The sequence below is a fragment of the Heterocephalus glaber genome, unplaced genomic scaffold (assembly GCF_053883595.1).
Source record: "Heterocephalus glaber isolate CG9 unplaced genomic scaffold, H.glaber_assembly_v1.0 deba00001472, whole genome shotgun sequence".
NCBI lineage: Eukaryota > Metazoa > Chordata > Mammalia > Rodentia > Bathyergidae > Heterocephalus > Heterocephalus glaber.
The window spans coordinates 6,885,005-6,898,092 of NW_028258315.1; positions in this window are offsets into that span (position 1 = coordinate 6,885,005).

A 13,088-nucleotide genomic window follows, 5' to 3' on the forward strand; every position below is an offset into this window, starting at 1 on the left:
AGAAAGGGCACTGGGTAAGGAATCAGGACACTTAATATTGGGTTGGCATCGCCCACATGACCTTGAGGAGTCACACCTGTGTCTTGGTTACCTCCAAGATAGAGCTGGACTAGAAAACCTCTGGAGCGTTTCCAGCCATAAACTTCTGTGATTCTAAGATTCGCAGGCCCTTAAAACTGTTGGTAACAATGGTGTCAAACTGTCAGTATTCCCATTTTCCAGTTACTTATATTCATTACCCTTAAATATTCCTCAGCCATGGCTTAGGAACCATCTGAGGCCATCAGCAGGGCACTGCCCTGACTGCTCCCCAGGGATGGCTTGAGTCTAAGGTCAATCTGAGCAAGGTCTCCCAGAGGCCCTGGTGCTGTGATTAAAGCAACCTTGGCCCCAGGGAACACTTTCCAAGCCCAGGAGAAATGAGTAAATATTTGCAAGTTGGTAGAACTGTCTGCAAGGATTGGCTGGCTACTTAGCTGAAGGTTTCTGAGGTCACATTCAAAGATCCTCAGTTGTTATTATTTTTACTATTATTTTTTACCTTCTAAACAAAATGACCCATGCATGAAGCAGTGGGAGTGCAAGGGTTAACTTAACCCTGGGTGTGATTGGATAAACGCTTTTTAGGTCACAGGTGACTCTTACAAGGCAATCCATTTACCCAAAGTGATAGTGCATGCAAACACAGTGTCTCTTTTTCATTCTTTCTTTTCTTTCTTTCTTTTCTTTCTTTCTTTCCTTCTTTCTTTCATTCTTTCATTCTTTCTTTCTTTCTTTCTTTTTTTAGTTTTACTGAGAATTGAACCCAGGGTCTTTGCACTGAGCTATATCCTCAGTCTCCTGTTCATTTTTGTCTTGATACAAGTCTCGTTAAGTCGTTAAGTTGCCCAGGATAGGCTCAAACTTGAATCCTCCTGCCTCAGCTTCTCAAAATTCTGGGGTTACAGGCATGCACCACAACATCCACCTCAAACTTAGCATCGTTAGGGAGGGAAAATGACTTGGGGTAGGTATTCCTTTGAAATAGCATTCCACCTGGAATCTGATTACAGGGCCTGATTTCCAGCTTGATTGTCTTAGTCTTCTGTAGGTTTTAAATTTCAAAGTCTTATCAAGACTAAGCCCCTTCCCTGCACGGCAGGAAGATGTGCAGACAGGTAAGGAAAAAGGAAATATACCAGTATGGCACTCACTTATTTTAGACAAACTGTCCTCCTGTATATATTAGAAAGCTTTCATCTGCAGGTAACAAAACACTCAGCTCAAACCTGCTTTAGAAACAAGGGTATTTTTATCTCTGAAGATAAGAACTCCAGCAAGCTCCAAGGAGATTAAACCTGAGGACCAGCACGGTCATCAGGAAGCCAAGTTCTTCTGGGGCATGGTTCTCCCATCCTGCGGGCACTGGCTTCAGCCTCAGCCTGCTTATCTCTTGGTCTCAAGATCCTTCAGTAGTTCTGTTTCACATCCAGACCAGCTGGCCCTGCCTCTCGGGGGATCAACCTGGGAGGGGAACAGGGCCTTGGCCCAGAAGGACCCTGTACTTAGTGTAAGGTTCTGCTGCCCTTGTCTTGAAAATTTTAATAATTTTATTTTTGAATGTATGCTTTAGAAGAGAAGTCCTACGGATAGAGGAGCACTGTGTGAACACAGCAGATCTGCATACTATGTGTGTCCACCCTTTGCTGCTGGCCCAGCCCATTGCTATGAGATGGAGAGTCCTGTAGGGCTCTTCCCAGGTTCTTGGTGTCTCAAACAAACGCGTGGACAAGATGCCAGGAGAGACAGCAAATGTGTACATTTACTGAAGACAGAAAAGAAACACTCTGCAGGGTGAGAGCAGGCTGGTGAAAAGACTCACAGCGGCCCTAAGGTTAAAGCACGGGGGTCTATTGTACCCAAAACTCCCAGGTCATCTCTCTTTTATGTAAATAAGACATTGGAACAGTTATTCTATCACTTACCTGGCATCAGCCCATGTATAAACTGTCCTATCAAAAACCACGTTTGGCTTCCTCTTACATGTAAATGAAGGATCGGGACAGTGTCTCTGATTGGTTGTGCCCACATGCAAATGAAGGATTGAAAATGGCGTCTTCTCTTTTTTTTTCCCTTAAATTCTTTTATTGGTACATTTTAGGTATACAATACTTTTGCATTTATCATTGGGTGCCTGTACCTGTACATGATGGATCTTGGTTCTTATTTTTTTCCCCATTACCTGTGCGCCCTTGAAATTGGCATCTTCTGATTGGTCCAAAATAGCACTTTTCTGATTGGTTCTATGTGTAGTGATAATGGTGTCACTGTGTTGGGAGTGTACCTGCTCTGGGAGTGCAACAGTCTTGTCTTAACTGTGGCACTTGGAACCCCGTTACACTCAAAGCAACACAGCATGAGCATGGGAAATCCATGACTGAATAAATGGGAGCACTGGATACCCAAGGGGCTATGCATCCCATTCTAGCCAGAACTTGCTCAAACACAGAATGACAGTACAGTCCTGAGAATGCACAAAAGATTATGGAAACCCATCCTTTCTTTCCTAACTCAGGCTCCTTCCCTATATTGGCCAACACAGGGAAACGATGGCTTAGGAGGAGAGATGCAAGTCATTGACCTGCATGCCTTTGGTGAACTACTCCAAAAGAAACCCAGTGTAATTCCAACCAGTCCATCCAAAAGTCTCTGCTTCTTGCCTTCTTCCTGCCCCTTGGTTTTTTTCCTCCTCTTTTTTTATCATCAAAACAGCAGGGGAACGACCTAAGTCATGTGCATTCACATACTGCCCTGTAAATGCCTCTCTAGAACAGAATACTATCTTGCAGGAAGCTGTCCCATCCAGCCTCTGACTGGTGACTCTGGGTTCTTTCCAAAGCTGTCACAGAGCTGCCCCTCCTCAGTTTGATGTTTGTTCCCCTAATCCATTCTCCAACATCTTCCATCCCCCCAAGACCATTTTTGATAAGAAAATAAGGATGATCCACCCCTGAGCTGGAAGGAAGACTTATTTGTTTCCCTGTATGCCCTTTTTTAGTATTTAAATTGCTTTCCATGTGCACAGATTACCTATGTGATCTATGCCAGGATTTCATACATATATTTTAAAAAATCACCTACTCTACCTATTTCTGAAAATAAAAGAGAATTTAAGAAAAAAAACTCTTTCATGCTAATGACAATTGAGGTTCTGAAATTGTGCTAATGAAATATATCATAAATGAGTTAGAATTCATCCTGGAGAGAGTATAAATCTTTTCAAAGAGTGATATAAAAATATCTGAGACCTGTTGCTAGATCCTTCTTGAGAATTCAGTCCCTCACGTCCTCAAGAGGAATTAGTTTCAGGACCCTCTCCATCCCCACCAGGATACCAAGATCTGCAGGTGCTCCAATCTCCACCATAAAAATGACACAGTATTGGTGTAGAAACTGCACACACCTCCTGCAGAAATTAAACCTTCTCTAGATGGCATTTAATACACTGGAAATACTCTGTACATCGCTGTATACTGTGTTGTTTAGACAAGCATGACAAGAACAGACTGTACATACTCAGTAGAGATGCAATCTTTTTCTGAATGTGTTCGCTCTGCAGTTGGTTGAATCTGTGCAGGCAGAACCTGCAGATATAGAGGCCAATGGCACACAAGCTACAGCTCACCCCCAGCCTTGTTTTGAAAGCAGATGCTGAGCGCTCCCTCTGCCCAGCTGTCTCACATAACCACTGCCTCACCCCTGGCTGGCCTCCTGCTTGCCAGACCTCCTCCTTTCTCAAAGCTGGCTCTTCACTTTACGCAAAGAGGGGAAGTGGGTCACATGGAAGCACATGCTGGGGGTAGATGTGCCCCACAACTGAGGTGGAAGGGCAGAGCCCTGGTGGTTGCTTCTTCCTTATTCCTTTCTACCTCGTGCTTTAGTAACTCTCCAAACTGACTCATGCAGGGACTTGCCCTGGAATAAACTCTGTTAGAGCCTGCAGAGCTATGGAGATGCCATCCTTCCACCCCTAGAGGACAGTGACACCCCCAAAGCACCCAGCAAGTTGGCAGGAGAGCCAGGACTTGGAGCACCAGGCTGGCAGCACTTGGAACTGTTCTTTTTCAAAAACACCTATTTTCCCAGAGTTTTCCTTTGTGGTGTTGTCAAGACCTATTTTTGTCCAGAAAAAAAATAAGACATTATTCTGTATCTATATCCACACAGAAGCTCATAAAATGCAAGGGCAGACATGATTATAAGAATCAATCTTCATCAATTAAGCAGATTGGGTGAGGTTTTTTTGTTTCTTAAATAAGATTGGAGAGTGGCATGGAAATGACACTGTTGTCTAGACCAGAGGTTCTCAAACTAGAACTCCTGACACTGAGCAGGATCATTCTTAGCTGGGGGGATCCTGTGCATTGTAGGACATGTGGCAGCATCCCTGGCCTCCAACGTCTACATGCTGGTGGCATCTCCAAGTGCCTCTGGGCATTGTAAGATTATCCTTGGTTAAGAGTTGCTGATCTCCAGGAAACTGGATTATTTGGTTGTCACCAGAAAACACATCAGGGGAAAAAGAGTTCACAGTAAGGCTTCATAGCCAAACAATACGGAAACCTGAGAGTCAAACCATTGAGTTAACACTTACCGGTATCTGAGCCACCACAGTGGCCAGACCCCAGAAAAGCATGCAGACATGATGCTTAGCCAAATATCTGGGTGCAAAGAATCCAGTCAAGGTGACAAACAAAATCAAGTGCTCCAAGGCCTGTAGGATTTCATTAGCCACAATGTGTAGCCTTCCAGAAGGTCTGGATGAATTTCAGGTGAGGGATGTTGGACAGACTGCCTGTTTTCTGGTCTCCAAAGCTTATCTGGGTGCATGAAATGTCCAGCTTCTTTCCAGGTAGTTTTTCCAGACTTAGATGTTAAGTTATTGTGCTTACACCTTTTAAGCAGAGTTGGGAAGTAGCTATCTTAGAATAATTTTCAGATAAGGAGCTTTCTTTAGCTTTAAGGGTCCAACTACTGATGTCATATCAATTTTGAGAATAGCTAAATTCTTGCATAGTAGGAAAGTCTTTCATAAATCAGCAATTAGGGTTCCACTTTTGATGGCTGAACCCTCTCTCTTTCCATTCCCGCAAACATTATTGACAACTCCAAGAGTGTACTGGCTATCTGTGTTAACATTAGCACTCTTATCTTACATCAGCATGAAAGCTCAGGTGGGAATTGTTATGTTTAACCACTTGGGCCAAATTAAAATCTGAACTCCATGGCATGTAGAAAGTCTGATCATTGAAATTTCCCATCTGTAGGCTGAAGTAAAAAAAAAAAAGTAATAATAAATCATCTCCTGAATCCAACATGAGGGTCTTGAAGAGGAGTTTCAGCAATGTCAGGGTGAGGAAGGGCTAGGGGATGATGATGATGATGATGGTGATGATGATGATGATGGTGGTGATGATGATGATGGTGATGATGATGATGATGGTGATGATGGTGATGATGATGGTGATGATGATGATGATGATGATGGTGGTGATGGTGAGGATGCAGTTGTGAGGTGGTCCGTCAGAGGAGGAGGAAGGAAGGAAGGAAGCTGGACTAAGGTTTTGAGAGCAGAGGATAGCAATTCAAGGGGCAGTAGTAGTAGAGTTTTGTAGGAGACAAGTATGAACGTGCATGAATGTTAGATGCTGTCAGTGAGTAGAAGGCTCCGAACTGCATGGAATATGTGGAACTGGAGTGAATGGCTCACGGCCAAGTTAGCAGGGCTGTGGGCTGATTGGGCAGCAGTGTGTGAGCAAGAGCGAAATGCTTGAGATGCTAGATCTAAGGTACTTCAAAACGGCCTTTGGCTTCCCTTATATTTTGGGGCAAGAGCCCCTGAAATGTTTTTCCCTTCTGTTTATAAAGAAGAAAATGGATAATGAGTCTGAATAGATACTCCAAGGGTAGGAGAAAAGGGTAGAGAAGGTGTGAGACTTTGAAACTCAAAGATGGAATGGGAGTCCCAACTTGGAAATTTGGAGATGTTCTCCTGGCCAACGAGTATAAGAGAGAAACTACAGGGAAGAGGCTCGGGATCCAATCTCGGCAATAGCCAACTAATCCTTAAAACACTAAAGTCTCTTTTGGTCTCAGGAAGAGGAAAACTAATGATGTCAATTCTTTCATGAGTTAAAGGTGTTAATTCTCTAGGGAAAAACTCTTCCTTTTGGAGGAGCTAGCACACTTGAGGGCTGCATCATTACATTTTGCTTTTAGAGACCTTACGTCCCTTGTGCGTGACGGAGGGAGTGAGCAATGGATGGTAATAAATAAGCTGCCTATTCAGGTGTGCAGAGAAAAGTGTCAGCCATATGCTGGATAAGGACAGAGCTGCAGGTGATGATAAAATGTCCCAGGTCTGCATTTTGGGACCCAGAGAGATGAGACGGGACCTCAGTAAACCCCTGAGCTATGTTGGACCATGTGTATTGTTGCCTTTCCATGTGAAAGCAAAAGCTGTTGTGAGAAGAGGGTGAAAAGGATACTCAGAAACAAAAGCACAACACAATGTGATGACGGCAAGCTGCATAGTGTCGGGTAGAGCGAGGCCAGAACCGCACCAGGGACCTTAGGAGGTGGAAGAAATGGAGGATTGACTATTTTGTTTATTGATCACAAGCCTCGGACTAGCTGGGCTCCACTTGGCTTCTCTGCCCCGAGGATGGAAACATCACAGGAACAAGATGTGAGAGTGAAGCGTACCTGGTCAAGGAGACCTGGAATTATAGTTTGAACGTTTGGGAGGATTCTTGCTTTAGAGGATATGATGGGGTCTTAGTCACTTTTCCCACTGCTGAGACAAAATACCCAACACCCTTAGGGCCGGGGATTTAGCTCAGGGGTTCCATCGCGTGCCTCGCAAGCACAAGGTCCCGAGTTCAATCCCCGATCCCCGGTAACAAAAAAACAAAAACAACAAGCAACACCCACAACTTAAAGGCGGAGTTTATTTGGGCACATGGTTTAGTACACAGTCAGCCAGGTCCAAGGCAGAACAGCATAGCAGAGAGGCAGAGCAGAGTACAGCTGTTCACGTCAAGTTATGTGATCCAGAAGCAGAGAAGCGAGGAGCCGAGGCAGATAAACCCTTCCGAGTCACACTCCAGTGACTGCCTCTTCCCACCAGACCTGACCTCCTAACAGCAAGTCGCCTATATTCAATCAATCACCTTCCTGCCTATGAACACAGGAGGCCTTTGGGGCATCTAGATCTAAGCCATAACATCTGGTAATGTTGGGAGGGGCATGAGAGGTTCTATTTCTTTTTTGAGAGATTCAGCCTCCCAGATATGGCCTGTGTCAGCAGAGTTAGCAGCTCAGAGAGGCATTATTGTTAACATAGATCACACTTGAGTGCTTAAAGGGGGATCAAAGATTTTTGACATGAGCAAGAACATTTGGATGGCCAAAAAGAGCCACAAAAGGGCAAAGACACAAGGCAGGGAGCCAGGTCTCCAAGGACACAAAGAATACAGATAGGCCATTGGAAACCACTGTTTTTCCGTAAGGATTACTGGGTAGTGGAACTAAGGAGAAAGAGTCTGGGAAGCAAAGACTCCTAGGGAGACAAAAACAGGTTCCAGTAAAGAGAGCCATGTGAGTAATAATCAAGTCCCACCACCAGGATGGCTTGTGCACTACTAGGGACAATAGCCATAGGTAAGAAGTGATAATGGCAGGATGTGCTGCCTTGGGCCGGGGGGAAGGGAGTAGGATGCTCATGGATGGAGATGATTTTCTCCCCTTCCACATTAGTGTGGACACAAGAGCAGGGTCTCTCTGACAGTCATTACAGAGATGGACTTTTGGACTCTTCTCATTTGTGTTTTAAGGCCAGGCATTGTAAGTTCAGAGTTCTTTTTATTTACAAATCTGCAAGTGTCTCTAATTACAAGGAGCTCTGGAGGGAGCAAATTGTCCTGGTTTGCTTTCCTGTACTTAGTTATGTTTTACAAGCCATCAATTTGCACAGTGTTTGTTGATTTGGCCTTTTCTGCAATGCTGTATTCATGTTGTTGTGCTAATGTACATCTCCAGAGAGAGGAGCACTCTACCTGTTTACAGTATGTTTTTAGATCATATCTAATTTCCAGTCATGAGTCATTAACAAAATTAGTCACCTCTATGGTTTGAATGATACCTCCAAACCTCAATGCAATTTAATTTCCATTTAAAAAATAATTAAAACATATTAATTGTACAAATTAATGGGTTTTGCTGTGACATTTCCATACCTACCACCTTCTCTCTATTCTCTTTTGTCTTCCCCTCACTCCCCTCTCTCTGTGGTCCCCTTTTCCTACCTTTAATTGCCATGCTATAATAAAATGGTATGCCTGGTGCCCCTGAGAGCTGAAAAAGTTGATATAAATCAGAGAATCCAAGAGAACATGCCCAGAGGACCAGACTGAATCGATCCCCATTCTTACAGTCCGGAGGAAAATCTTTAACAATTGCACGAAGATCTAGGTGAGTTCTTGTTCAGGTGGGCATGCAGGTCACGGCCTTTTGTCCCACCAACACACAGAGTAGGATCTGGGAGAGGGAGCCAGGAAGGCTAAGGGAGGCAGGGAAGGTGAGAGGCAGAGGAAGGGGTGAAGGAGAAAGGGGAACTCTACCGACCATGGAGGAGTAAAGGATGGCGAGGCACCAGAGTTCAGCCCAAGGAGGCTTCTGGGGGAGGAGAGGGTTTTAAGGTTTTGTTGAAAGTGAAAGAGGAAGTAGAGGAGAGGCTGATAGCAAGAGGCAGTTCTTAAAGGACTGCAGGCTTTGAGACAGACCAGAAACATTTTCCCATTTTTCATCCCCCTTGTACCAAGCCAAATCAGCTGGCCGTTGGCGAGGTCTTAGATTCCCAGCTATGAAGGACCCTGTGGATGGACTCCAGGTATCCCATTAGGGCCACTGGAATCCTAAGTTGTCCTCAGTGAAACCCTGCTATCATTGGAGGCAATTAACCAACGTGTCAGAGGGGGAAACATTGTCTAAGGGGGTCTTGGAAGCGGGTTAACAAGTAGATTAAGAAGTTTAAACAGAAGCAGCCACAAAACAAAGCCAAATGCTCACTCAAACAGAGTCCAATTCACATCCTCACTATGCTGCCATGGACAAGTGTCAGGCACAGGGATCAGATGATGGACCGTCTCCTGTGGGATCTGTGGTCACCAGGCAGAAAGGGGCACCAGTGGCTGAAGTAGGCTCAGTACCTGGGTGGAAAAACAGGTCCAGGTGGGCTCCTCGTCCCATGCAAGTCACAGCCCCAAACTGTCGATGACAAAAAGGAGGAGGTGAGGAAACAGCTTTTCCTCAGGCTATGGCAGAGCACCCAGATTCACAGAAGACAGCATTCTGGCAGGTGCTCTGGTCTGCACTCCCCCCTGGGAGTAGGGAGGTCACAAGTCACAGGTGGGGTTACCTGTGAGATGTTTGTAATGGCGGGGGGCGGCGGGGGGGTCTGTCAGCCAGCTAAGCAAAAAACGTCCATCTCCGTGCCCAGCTGCTTTGGAGGCCAAACAGTTGGCTAATCACTGAGGAAACATGTAACAGTGATTTGGATATCTGTGCCTGCTTGTCACAAGCAAACAAGGGTCATCCCGGAATCCTATGGGAATCACAACAAGACGTGGATGGCATTTGAGAGTGGATGTTACTATTAGTCTGCTCTGGCTAACAAATGCCACAGATGAGTCATGTCTTTCCTTACAGCTCTGGAGGCTGAGGTGTAAGAACGAGGCCTGGGCAGGCCTGAGGCCTTTCTCCTGAGGGCTCTCTCTTGAGGTCTATAGACAGCCACTTTCTTCCCTCTGTCTGAATCTGTGTCCTGAGCTCCTTGTTTTCTAAGGACATCAGTCATATTGGATTAAGGTTCACCCCAATGCCCTTATTTTAACTCAATCACTTCCGTATAGGCCCTAACTTCAAATCCAGTCATGTTCTGAGGTACTGGGATTAGGCCTTCAACTTAACCATTTCAGGGGACATAATTCAACCTGTGACAGAGGGTCTTTTCTAAGTCACATGGGGAAAGATGGTTCTTTGATGTAAATCAGTTCCTGGAATACTTACAGGTGGGAGGATTCCGACATAAAATGCCATTGCTCTTCACACATGGCCAGGAGGATGTCCCTTGGCTCCATAGCAGCCCTCCCTGGCCATGGGGAAAGGACTTGTGAGGAAACCAAGAGAGGCTAAATAGAGCTATGGAAAAGGAAGGTGAAGAAAGCATCCACGGGCTGGAGAGGAGAGCCATGTGGCCTGAGGCTGACTGGGGTGGGAAGTGGGAAAGCTCCACCTGGAGTGAAGAGATTTGAGCAGTTGCCAGAAGGCAGGGAAATGGAGCAATGGAGGAGTAGGGGATGTTTTTCCCTCAGGAATCTCCACCCTGTTGATCCCTATCCCATCCAAGCTCCGCCCTTCATGGCTCTGGAGCCTTTGTTCAGTGAACGTGTCTGTGTCTACTGCAGTTTAAGAAGTCCAGAGTCCGATTGATGCTCCTGTGTGTTCAGACCTTGCTAAAAAAGGTCTGCAGTCAGGGTGAGCACGAAGGCTTCTTCATCCCAGATGAAGGTCTCGGCCTCCAGCACAGGGGCAGATGGCTGCCTCCCCCGGGACTGTGACCTCGGAGCATGGGACCCTCAGGGCTTCATCCCAATGTCCCTGTGCACACAGCCTGAGTCCTGGATCCCTCTGAACATCTTTAGAAAGTAGTCACGTACAAATCTATCTAGAGCTCATTGCATCTGATTATATTTTCAACTTGTACCCCTCTGGGGACCCTGGAGTCATAATCGCCCCTTTCTTACATGTCCTCATCGGGGGCAGTTGCCTGGTCCTCTGAACTCTCCTGGGTTTGTGATGGATGTGCGAGTGTTGAAAGAGAAAGGCAAACAGGCTCCCTTCTCAGTGTAGGCAGAAGCTGACGAGAGAGAGAGAGAGAGAGAGAGAGAGAGAAGGAGAGAGAGAGAGAGAAGGAGAGAGAGAGAGAGAGAAGGAGAGAGAGAAGGAGAGAGAGAGAGAGAGAAGGAGAGAGAGAAGGAGAGAGAGGAGAGAGGAAAGAGAGAGAGGAGAGAGAGGCCGGCCTCTGGGTGAGTTCTTGGACCGAGTGAGGGAAAAGGAGGAGGCCTTCCCGGGGCTGGCAGGGAGGCCCACAAGGGGAGCCCGCTTGTCCTGGGCCCCCCAGGCTCATTAGCACCTGCCCTGCGCCACCCCCAGCAGGGCCGGAATTCATTCTGATGTGGAAGAGAGATTTGTGCCCAAGGAGACCCAGCCACTCAGCCTCCCTATCGTCGCCCAGTCCCCGCTGCTGCCCATGCCAGCCCAGGAGGGATGCAGGGAGGAGGAGGAGGAGGAGGAGGAGGAGGCGGAGGAGGAGGGAGCCATCCAACGCTGAAGTTGGAAACTGCCAGAGAAGGAGAGAGGGGCCAGCGTGGCTGCCGAGGCCCAGGGTGTTTTCTTTTCCGGAGATGCTGTGAGGCATGCAAGAGTGAGCCGTGATGTCCTGCAGGGACCTCAGCAGCCAGCGCCAGGATTCGGGAGGGGAGCTGGCGGCGGGCAGAGACTGCACAGAACCGGTTTTACAGCTCTGCTGGCTTCGCAGTCCTAAAACACAGGCAAGCGGGGAAAGGGATGGTTTTAAGATCCATTGTGTGCTGTTAAACACCCGGCCTGTATTCCCAAGGGTTTCCGCACTCCCAGCTCTTTAAAGCCACAATACAAAGAAGTCCAGAAAAAATAAATGCGGCTAGACCATCAGGTTTTGTTTATGCTCGCTAAAAATGACACTCCCAGGCATGCACTCCCCACCAACACACGGCATTGTCTCTTAGATTCAAAACAACAGCAGCAGAGGCAGCAGAAAGAGGGAGATGTGATACGCTGTTGAAGTTAACGGCGCAGGCATCCCTTCCAGGAGTACAGGGCCACCCTACACCCACTGGGAACCCAGGTCAGCTGTGTTCTGAACTTGTTTCATGAAAGCATCCACAGTGCTCATTCCAGTTCCAGAACTGTTTCATTAAGAGTCAGCGAATGCCATGCGCTGGCTCAGCAAATATGACTACAAAATAGGGATCTGGACGCACAGGGGACTCTCCACTATCACTCACACTGCTTGCCTCACAGGGTGGCATGGTCCTGGCATCTGTCTGCCGCATAGGCCAGTTTCGCAGCAGCAGGCACCCAGGTCCAGCTTCGGGAGTGGCCTGCACAGGAGGCAGTCAGCAAACAGCTGCACAGCAGCGGGGAGGCCTCATCTGCTCCCGACGTCTCAACCCTGCTATGCCCGGCCTAACTGGCTGCACCCACCGTGCAGAGGGCCGGGGTCCCAGCAGAGCCAGGAGACTGGAGGACTAAGCAGAGCTCCCAGGAATGAACTGGAGAGATCTGCAGGGCCTTAGAACAGATCTTCAGAGCTTCATCTGACTTAAGAAGAACATTGTGTGCAGAATAGAGGAAAGTTGTAAAAAGCCATCCCTTACTTCCCCGGGGAGAGGAGCTCTTTGCAGCCACAAAGGGCTGAGTCCGCAGTTGCTGAGTGAACAGAACAGTCTCACGCTAGGCCCCGCCCTCTCTGAGGACACACAACTCCAGGAGCACCTGGGCAGCTGTCTGGGGACCCAGGGGCTCTGCTGTCCTGTGGCCTCACCTCAAGCCCCAAGCATGATCAAGGATTTGTGCTCAAAGCTAGAGGACACTGGGGAGATCAACCCAGACCCCAGGAAGATACAGGGCACTCGTCCTCTTCTCCAGGGCCTTTCGCTAGTTCTTGGCTGTAAGGTACCATATTTTCTACTTCCAAAGGCCGAGTCTGATGTTGGGAGCTCAGTGGAGCTGATGTTCATGGAAGTAAGAGAACTCTGCTGACAGTGTGAGAAAACTCGGGTCCTTGGAGTCAAAGTGCTGGGAATTCCCAAGTGCAACGCATCCCATGACATCTGTGCATCTTCAAGGGCCAGAGCTCTGGCTGTCAGCCCATAATTACCCAGAAAGGGCTGGGGTCCGAGCCAGGCAGGAGAGCCACCGGGCCTTTCCTTCAGTCTCATTGCCCC